This window comes from Herpailurus yagouaroundi, unplaced genomic scaffold, assembly GCF_014898765.1.
Source record: "Herpailurus yagouaroundi ecotype Mexico unplaced genomic scaffold, PumYag 187, whole genome shotgun sequence".
NCBI classification, from domain to species: domain Eukaryota; kingdom Metazoa; phylum Chordata; class Mammalia; order Carnivora; family Felidae; genus Herpailurus; species Herpailurus yagouaroundi.
Window position 1 is genome coordinate 11,544,946 of NW_024412418.1, and position 9,476 is coordinate 11,554,421.

At 38.4% G+C, this 9,476-nt stretch overlaps 1 pseudogene; it reads right to left on the bottom strand.

Annotated features, from left to right (window-relative positions):
* Positions 1 to 220: 220 nt before the first annotated feature.
* LOC121043881 (60S ribosomal protein L31-like) lies at positions 221 to 600 on the bottom strand (annotated as a pseudogene).
* Between the last annotated feature and the right edge of the window lie 8,876 nt (positions 601 to 9,476).

Below are 9,476 nucleotides of genomic sequence, written 5' to 3' on the forward strand. Positions count from 1 at the left end.
GAGGGTGACTTATACTTTTAGACCACACAGGTTAGAAATTATAGTATGTTGGCAGGGCTGTCCTCAACAGGGCAGCGTTCTTTACAAGTTCTCTTGAGCTGTTGTTACTACTAGCCTTCTAAAAAATTACTCCATTTGTTACTTGTTATAACCTAATACCTGGAACAGCAGCCGTGTGTGTGTGTGTGTGTGTGTGTGTGTGTGTGTGTGTGTGTATACACAGTTTTATACTTTTATTTGACAATCAGCAATTCTCATCCACATTAACAGTCTGTAGATTTTTGAAAGTGGTGACAGGTATATAGGTAACCAATATATAGAGCTTGTTTGGTGAATCCTCATCCTCGTTAACGTTTTCTGGACAACCGCACACAGACATACGGAACATTCCTTTTTCCTTTGGTCTGGACAGCTTTGTTGAGCCTGGTGTCAGTGCGCACATCTGGGGTTCCCATCTCCTTCATAGCCAATTTCCGGGTCTCTTTGAGAGCCTGAGGGGCATGCTTCTCGAAACCCACTCCATGGATGCGCTTGGTCACTACCGGTCACTACCTTATTTATGGTAGAACACTTCTTGCCACCTTTCTTTGCGGGAGCCATGCTGCGGGGCCCAGGTTGTAAAGCAGCCATAATTTTTAATTCAGCTTTTTTCCCCCCTCTGTATCAAACATTGCTCTATTTTCACAAAAATTTCCTTATTTAAAATCTCCACAATTGTAACACTGTGGAGACATTTGATAAGCATAATTTAAGCAAAAGATACCAAATAAAAAACAGCACATCATGTGTGATTCCATTTACATACAGTTCAATTAGAGTAAAAACTGGTTTATTCTGTGAGTGAAAGGATTTCCTTTGGACCGGGGAGAGTGTGGATGAGGTGCTTCTAGAGTGCTGGTGGTTGTCTATTTCTCGATCTGGATGCTGGTTACAGCGATGTTTTCAGTTTGTAAATATTTGTGGAGTGGTACAATTGAATATATGTACTTTTCCTTATGAATATTGTACTTGAATTACATCTTTAAAGAAAAGCCTTTACTCTTTTCATGTTTTATCAACGGTATTGATTTTAAACGTTTTTTATAATTAATGAATATATTTTGAGAGACACAGAGACAGCACAAGTGGGGGAGGAGCAGAGAGAGGGAGAGAGAGAATCCCAAGCAGGCTCCATGCTGTCAGCGCACAGCCTGATGTGGGACTCAAACTCACAAATCATGAGATCGTAACCTGAGATGAAATCAAGAGTCACATGCTTTCCCGACTGAGCCACCTAGGTGCTGCTCAATGGTATTGATGTTCTGAAATGCAGAACAGTTAGATAGACCAAGGTAGAAAAGAAAAGAAAAAGGGGAAGAGTAATGCTGTGAATCAGCACCCCCTTTGATGTCAAGGAGTTTCCCCTGCACGTTAAGGTTAAGGTTCACCTCCCTGTTGTTCTGTGTCTCCACACTCAGTGACCAGCAGTACCTAGAGTGTAGCTCGGCATTGTGTATACCATGGAAAAAACTTTCCCATGCAATTGTAGGGGAGTTGAGTCTGCAACTTTCCCCTCCCCCAAACTGCACCTTTTAGATTCTATGTACAATATTTCCAGCACAGGAAAAACAAATGGACTTGTGAGAGGGAAAACCACTACTGTTTGCAAGATCACTTTGCTGGTTCATCGTTACTAGGGTGAAATGCTTTCCATCCATCATTGTTCTGTCTTCTATAGATGGTAGTTTGTGTGCTAAATAGTCATGAAGTTACTACTTTCATGATACACCAGTAGACCTGTAAAATATTTTGTTGGGAGCAACCCAATTAAATTGTTATTCCCTTACGTGCATTTTCACTACATCAGATTTCTATAACATGCCTCAAATTCTGTTTCATACTGATGTGTTCACATTTCTGCCACATTTAGCCAGCTCATCTCTTTCTTGTTTCTTTGCCCTTCTAAATTCCTCCATTGCCATGTGATGATCATTCTTGGTCAAGGTTTAGTCTAGGGGTGATGATAGAGATGATCCACAGAGTATTTGAGGTCTGTTCTTGTTAACACGTTTAGTAGCTCCCTCTGTATCAGGCCAAAACCCCGAGGAACTGCGAACACACCTGCCTTGATTAAGCTGCGCTAAGATTCCAGAAAATCCTGAGCCTCCTTTCTTCTACATGCCTAGACCCTCCTCCTGCACTTTCTACCCATAGTCCTGGGCACCTTATTGACCCATTTTCCCCTCCTACCTATTTATTTTATTTGAATTATGCATTCAGATTGCATATTGTTATCTTCATATGAACATTGCTGCCTCCACAACACTTCATTGCAAACTAGAAAAAAAAAAAAAAAAAGATACCCTTCTCTTCCTTCAATAGACACACACACCAGCAAATGAAATAACACAAATGAGAATGTTTGGCACATTAGAGGCAGATTTTTAATTTCTCTTTTTTCAAGTGTATTATTTTTAGAGACAGCGTGATTGGGAGAGGGGCAGAGAGCAAGAGAGGGAGAGGGAGAGAATCCCAAGATGCAGGGCTCGAACTCATAAACGGTGAGATCCTGACCTGAGCTGAAATCAAGATTGGGATGCTTCACTGACTGAGCCACCGAGACACCCCGGGGGACAGATTTTTAGTTGTTTTCCTCAATTTCTGGTGATCTCCTTCAATATCAGATAATCTTGAATGATAAAGGTGGAATAGTTGGCCCTGTCCGTGAAAAACCATAGAACTTGTAATACAAGCTGGATTGTTCTCATGCCTTGGTAAATTAATGGAGAAATGACTGCTTCTTCTGTATGGCTGTGCCATTCCATTCAGAGAAATGAGCCAGGCAGAGTCTATTGGGTTGCAAAAATGCCTAATAATGCCCTGGTAAAATGTGCAAAATAAAGTACTACATTGGGATGGAAGTCATTTCACAAATAAAATGGATGTATTACTTTTGAGGGAGTTCTTGACTTTTCAACCTTCCTACTGAGCACTCATCAGAGTGAAAATAAATTATTGTATCTGCTATCTTTTAACAACATTTCCAATGAATTTAGGACTGCTGAAGAAAAATGAGAAATTCTCTTAGTCAGAAAAGCCCTGAACTGCAACTCTTTATATTTGCTTTATTGTATCAATAAAAACACAACTAGTATATATGTCATATACATTATGTTCTTTGATGCATTGTATGTTGATAGTGTGATTTAAAGTGTAAAACATTTTAGGGACACCTGGGTGGCTTAGTTGGTTAAGAGACTGACTTTGGCTCAGGTCATGATCTTGCGGTTTGTGAGTTCAAGCTCCACATCGGGCTCTGCGCTGACAGCTCAGGGCCTGGAGCCTGCTTCAGATTCTGTGTCTCCCTCTCTCTCTGCCCCTCCCCTGCTCTCTCTCTCTGTCTCTCTTTCCTTCAAAAATAAATAAACATTAAGAAAAATTTTAAAAATTAGTGTAAAACATTTTAGTTAAAAATGTAAATTCATATGTAACAAGATAATAGAATACTAATATAGTACCGAATTAGAAATATAGCAGTGGTTGAAATGATGTTTATATAGAGTTTTTAAAAACAAGGGAAATACTAAAATATGTTAAATGAAAAATGCAGGGCAAAATGTATGTAGAATTAGAGTGTACGTAAAACATGTACAAGTGGGATAGACTGAAAGGCGAAGTACCAAATGTCAGTGTGATTATAGAGGGATACTTTTTTCCAACATGTCTTTTGCTTTTTTGTACTTTCTGAACTTCTACAATAAGCATATATTACAATGATAATAAAAGAAAGGGGGGGGAACAAGCAAAAAATCATTGCTTTTAATGTGTAGGAATAAAAATGTTTATTGCCAATTTTTGCTCTGTCACCACAGAGAGAAAGATCAGACTGTGTTTTGATACTAAATTAGGTAAAGTATTTTAAGTTTCTCAGATAATTCCTGGGTACACAGTTAAGAGCTAATCCCCCAATTTGCACTACCCTCTTTTAAGATAGAAGTCAAAGTAATGAGTTAACCCTTTGTAAGTGACAGCTAGACAGAATACTGTCTTGATAACCAATTAGAGAGCTACGACTCAATAACAAATACATAACTTATCTCACACAGAATCACATAAATAAATATTCTATGTATTTTAGAAAGATAAATTACTGCTCCTGGGACTTAAGCGCTTGTCAGTCCTATTTAACTGAAGTCTAACCTGGACCCCAGGTTAGATAGCAGGAGCTGAGAATGAACCTCATCCAATCCTAGACACCAGAAAAAAAAAAAAAAAGAACTGAATTTCTTAAGAACTTAGGCAAAATACTTTGATGGGGTGGTTTTACTTTGGTGGTTATGCTATGATGGAGTCTTCCTGAGAATCTCCCAGAAGGAATCCTGTGTTCCTCTAGATAGGCATCTCCCTGAAATAGACACTTTGCATTAATTAGATGTAAGTGAAACTTCCAGGATGGATTTTAGTTCTACATGTGAGTGCTAAACCACTTGTACCTGCAAGTAAGGGTCTTCAACCAGCTATCCTATTAGGCAGGTAGTTAAGCATGACAGAGAAGAGATAAAGTGGATGCTGGCCACACCCTCAGAGCCACCCCTCAGGGTTAGCAGCCACACCCTTTATCTCTAAGGGCTAACAGAACAGGAAAGGCCTAGCTACAGAGCTGGCTCAAAAACCAAAAAGGAGACTTGTAAAAGCTGAGCATGCATACAAAGGGTGCAACCTGCTCTTAAGTACTTTTAATGTTGCAACAAAAGCTCATTAGACACTCATACAATACATAAGCAAATAAAATTATAACAGTATGCATCATGGGTAGGCTCATGCACAGAGGCCAAAGTATTATATATAACTACCAGCTGTCAATGAAAAATGTCAGTCAGAGACCAATTTACATACATGCAGAAAGCAGACTTAAAAGGATGCAGCTACAGGTTCTCAATACCATTGCCACTCTTGCTCTGGCAATGGCCTGCTTTCACTCTTGAAAGTGTACTCTACTTATCTACTGAATAAACTTCCCATTCTGGTCTTGGGTCTCCAGTTCTTTGGTGCATCTGGGACAAGAACCCAGTAACAGTTAAACTCAGATAGTCACAGTGAACTGGCTCTTCTCATGTTGTCTTCAGTTATGTCTGACTGGAATGCTCCGTTTCTAATAGAATAGGATGAATATTAGAAAGTTCAGTAAGAAAGAATCTCACTGAACAGACATCGTTAGATCATTCTGTTCCCAGTTTTCTTTTTCAGAACAGAGTCTTTTGCTCTGATAAAAGTTAACTGTTATGTAGATTAAAAAAATTTTTTTTACATTTATTTATTTTTGAGAGACAGAGCACAAGCGGGGAGGAGCAGAGAGAGAAGGAGTTTTCTTTTGGGGAACAGAGTCTTTTGCTCTGATAAAAGTTAACTATTACGTAGATTAAAAAAAATTTTTTTTACATTTATTTATTTTTGAGAGAGCACAAGTGGGGAGGAGCAGAGAGAGAAGGAGACACAGGATCCAAAGCAGGCTCCAGGCTCTGAGCTGTCAGCACAGAGCCTGACATGGGGCTTGAACTCACGAACTGTGAGATCATGACCTGAGCTTAAGTCAGACACTCAACCAACTGAGCCACCCAGGCGCCCTTATTACATAGATTTTTTATGTTGGTGCCTCACAGATTGGATTATTGCCAGGCTTCGTTTTGAGGCCTCGATGCTTCCTTTTTAGCATAAACAGTTAAACAGTTGTTTGATTCCTTAGGCAATAAAGGGCATCTTTGTTTTCCAAGCACTGTATCTAAAATAATGACAGAGAAGATATGGTGTGGATAGTGGTCTTTCTGAAAATTTTTCTTGCAGGGTGAAGTATGTCAGAATGATTTGACTGCATAGTTTCTACATTAGAGACTGTGTACTTAGCCATGATAGCCTAATCACTGAGAAATCAAGAAGAAGCTAAGAAATGATGGTCCCTAGGTAATTAAAAAAGAAAAAAAAAGGAACAGAAAATACGGCTTCTCATATAATCAGAAGGAATTTGCAATTTAGAGTAGAGAAGTGAGTAGTAAGTGGAAAAAAGTAGTTTCAGTAGATTTTATTATGACTGATAGGGAAATTCTAAGACTTTTTTTTTTTTTTCTAGTTAATGCCTATCATTTGACTTGAAACTACCAGTGTACTTGGTATGACAAGTGGGAAGAGCATTGCCTAAATGGACCTACTGTGTGGTGGTGGTTACTCATTCTATACGTAGCCATCAGCTTTTATTACAGAAGGAGCTAGTTATCAAAGTCTCAAATAAAACCCTCAGAAATATGACAGGATAACAGACTTGCTGAGCACAGAAACTGCAGATGTGTAGAAACACAGAAGAGGAAGTAGAGACCAGATATTCTCTATGAAGTGAGAAGATATTTTGTAGTATCACAAAATATTTTTTTAACTTTATTTTTTATTTTTTAAAATTTACATCCAAATTAGTTAGCATATAGTGCAACAGTGATTTCAGGAGTAGATTCCTTAGTGCCCCTTACCCATTTAGCCCATAACCCCTCCCGTAACCCTCAGTTTGTTCTCCAGATTTATGAGTCTCTTCTGTTTTGTCCCCCTCCCTGTTTTTGTATTATTTTTGTCTCCCTTCCCTTATGTTCGTCTGTTTTGTCTCTTAAAGTCCTCATATGAGTGAAGTTATATGATTTTTGTCTTTCTCTGACTGACTAATTTTGCTTAGCATAATGCCCCCTAGTTCCATCCACATAGTTGCAAATGGCAAGATTTCATTCTTTTTGATTGCCGAGTGATACTCCATTGTATAGGTATCCCACATCTTCTTTATCCATTCATCCATCGATGGACATTTGGGCTCTTTCCATACTTGGGCTATTGTTGATAGTGCTGCTGTAAACATGGGGGTGCATGTGTCTCTTCAAAACTGCACCCCTGTATCCCATGGATAAATGCCTAGTAGTGCAATTGCTGGTCATAGGGTGGTTCTAGTTTTAGTTTTTTTGAGGAGCCTCCATACTGTTTTCAGAGTGGCTGTACCAGCTTGTATTCCCAACAAAATCTTTAATTTTGTAGATGGCCACGTGGGCCCATGCCAAATTCAGAGAGCCATACATAGTAGTTTGGTTAACTACACCAATCACTCTCATTGAACATCAACTTTTTGCCTGGTTCTAAATCAGATGACAGGGATCCCATGAATGAGTAAAGTAGGGCTCTTGATCACAAGGAGCTTAGAGCATGGTATAGTGCCAAAACCTTTAGCGGAGTGTGTAGCTGATTGTTTTTGACTTGATCTGTGCTACATTCTCAAAATGGTAAATATGCAATGAATATATTTTAAGCCACTCATGAGTATTCCATTTATTTATTTGCAGAAAAACACAGCTATCCTCAAATGGGTGGCTATCAATAGATAAAGCCATGTTATAATATGAATCATATAAAGAATATTTGCTACACCTTTAGGGCTTCTTAGGCACTGTTGAGTGTTTCCAAGTAGGTGAGTTATGATCCACTTAAAAAAATGAGTGGCATGAAAGTTTTGTCTGAAGATAGGTCATTAGTATTTGATAGCATTTTTTTAATTACCTAATACAAGCTATGCCCATAGTGTCTGATTGTTAAATGCTAAATAACAGTCTTCATTAACTTTTACAAATCAACCCTCATAAAATACAAATTTTAGACTAATTCCTCTTTATTTTTCTTTTCCTTGCTAGATGTTTTTTTTGTTTTTGTTTTTTGTTTTTGTTTTTGTTTTGGTTTAGAGTGTTACATCTGTATAAATGAGTCTTTAGGGGACTGGCATCTTTATTTTATCACATATAACTCATATGTTCCAACTTCATGGAACCCCTTAGGATGTCTACTTTATAAAGATTATGGCAATATCAAAACATCTATATTTCTCCCATCCTATGAGTTTAAGATTGAGCTTTTAAAATATAACCTCCAGAGCAGATGTCAAACACCAAGGCCTAACCTCAATTTCATATAATGGAATGACTGTCAATGGATTATGTTAGGGGAACAGAATCTGTCTCTATTTTTGTGACATTGTGATTTCAGAGGAACCTTTTTCCTCTCCTTCTGTAACATTTTGTCATCCCCTGTCTCTCCTTAGAGCCGTGTGTAAAGAAGAAATATTCTTGCCTTATAGCTCTTTTCGTTTGCCTCACTCTCAGCAATACTTAACAAACTGGTATACAGGAAAGAGGTTAAATAATTTAACTGTGCAAGATGAGTGTTCGTGTGGGAATATTACAACACTTAAAATAACTCTTCCAGAAGAGTTTTAGTGATGTGGGTTTTGGAGATTTAGATATGAATTTTAGACTTGGAAATAAAGTACTAAGAAATCATTTATGAAGTATTACTGAGTTACTAAGGGAATAACAATAGGTTTGGCCATTTATGAGACTAGTAAGTGAAGCCATGAATCTAGATTGGCCTCCAACAGAGCCATTCAGGTGCAGTTTACTAACACTGATCACATGAAAAAGCTATTTCCCTTTCCATTTCTTGCTCTCTCATCAGCTATTACAGATCAACAATAAAGTTTGTTAAGGCATTTGGGAAAAACCCATGTAGGTAGCTCACAAGTTCATCTATCAGTTTCTAAAATGGTTCTGATTTAAAAAAAATGTGTAACAAAAGTTATGTTAATATAATTAGAAATGGGTAATTAGTAAATTTTGAGATCCAAAGGGGCAAATTGGACATTTCTGGGAAGGCAGATTGGATAGCTTTTTTATGTAACATATGTAATGGAGTCATTCATGACATGATGAGTTCCTATTCTCATCTATTTTTTTATCCATTTTTAAAATGTTAATTCATTAACTCAACAAATAGTTTTTGCATATATACTTTGTACTTAAGGACTGTGCTAAGTTCTGGGATACCTATAAGCCATGATCCAAGACCAACGTGGTCCCTGATTTTATACAATTTATGGTCTATGACAGAGTCTCCACCCAAACCTTAAGAAAATCATATATATGGTCCTCTCTGTGTAGTAGGGGAAGCAATATAATGATGATTGTGTATTGCATTGTTAGAAGGATGTAAGAGATCTTGTGAGAATATCTAACAGAGCACTTCTCAGTTTGGAGATTTCCTACAAGGATTTCTGGTAAAGGTGGTCTGTATCTTTAAAAAGAAATCTTGAGGGGTGCCTGGGTGGCTCAGTCAGTTAAGCGTCTGACTTCGGCTCAGGTCACTATCTTGTGGTCCCAGAGTAAGAGTCCCGAGTCCTGCATCAGGCTCTGTGCTGACAGCTTGGAGCCTGGAGCCTGCTTCGGATTCTGTGTCTCCCTCTCTCTGCTCCTCCCCCACTCACGCTCTCTGTCTCTCTCTCTCAAAAACAAATAAACATTAAAAAGAAAATCTTGAAAGGGCACCTGTGTGGCTCAGTTGGTTAAGTGTCCGACTTCAGCTCACGTCATGATCTCGTGGTCCCTGAGTTCAAGCCCCATGTCGGGCTCTGTGCTGGCAGCTCAGAACCT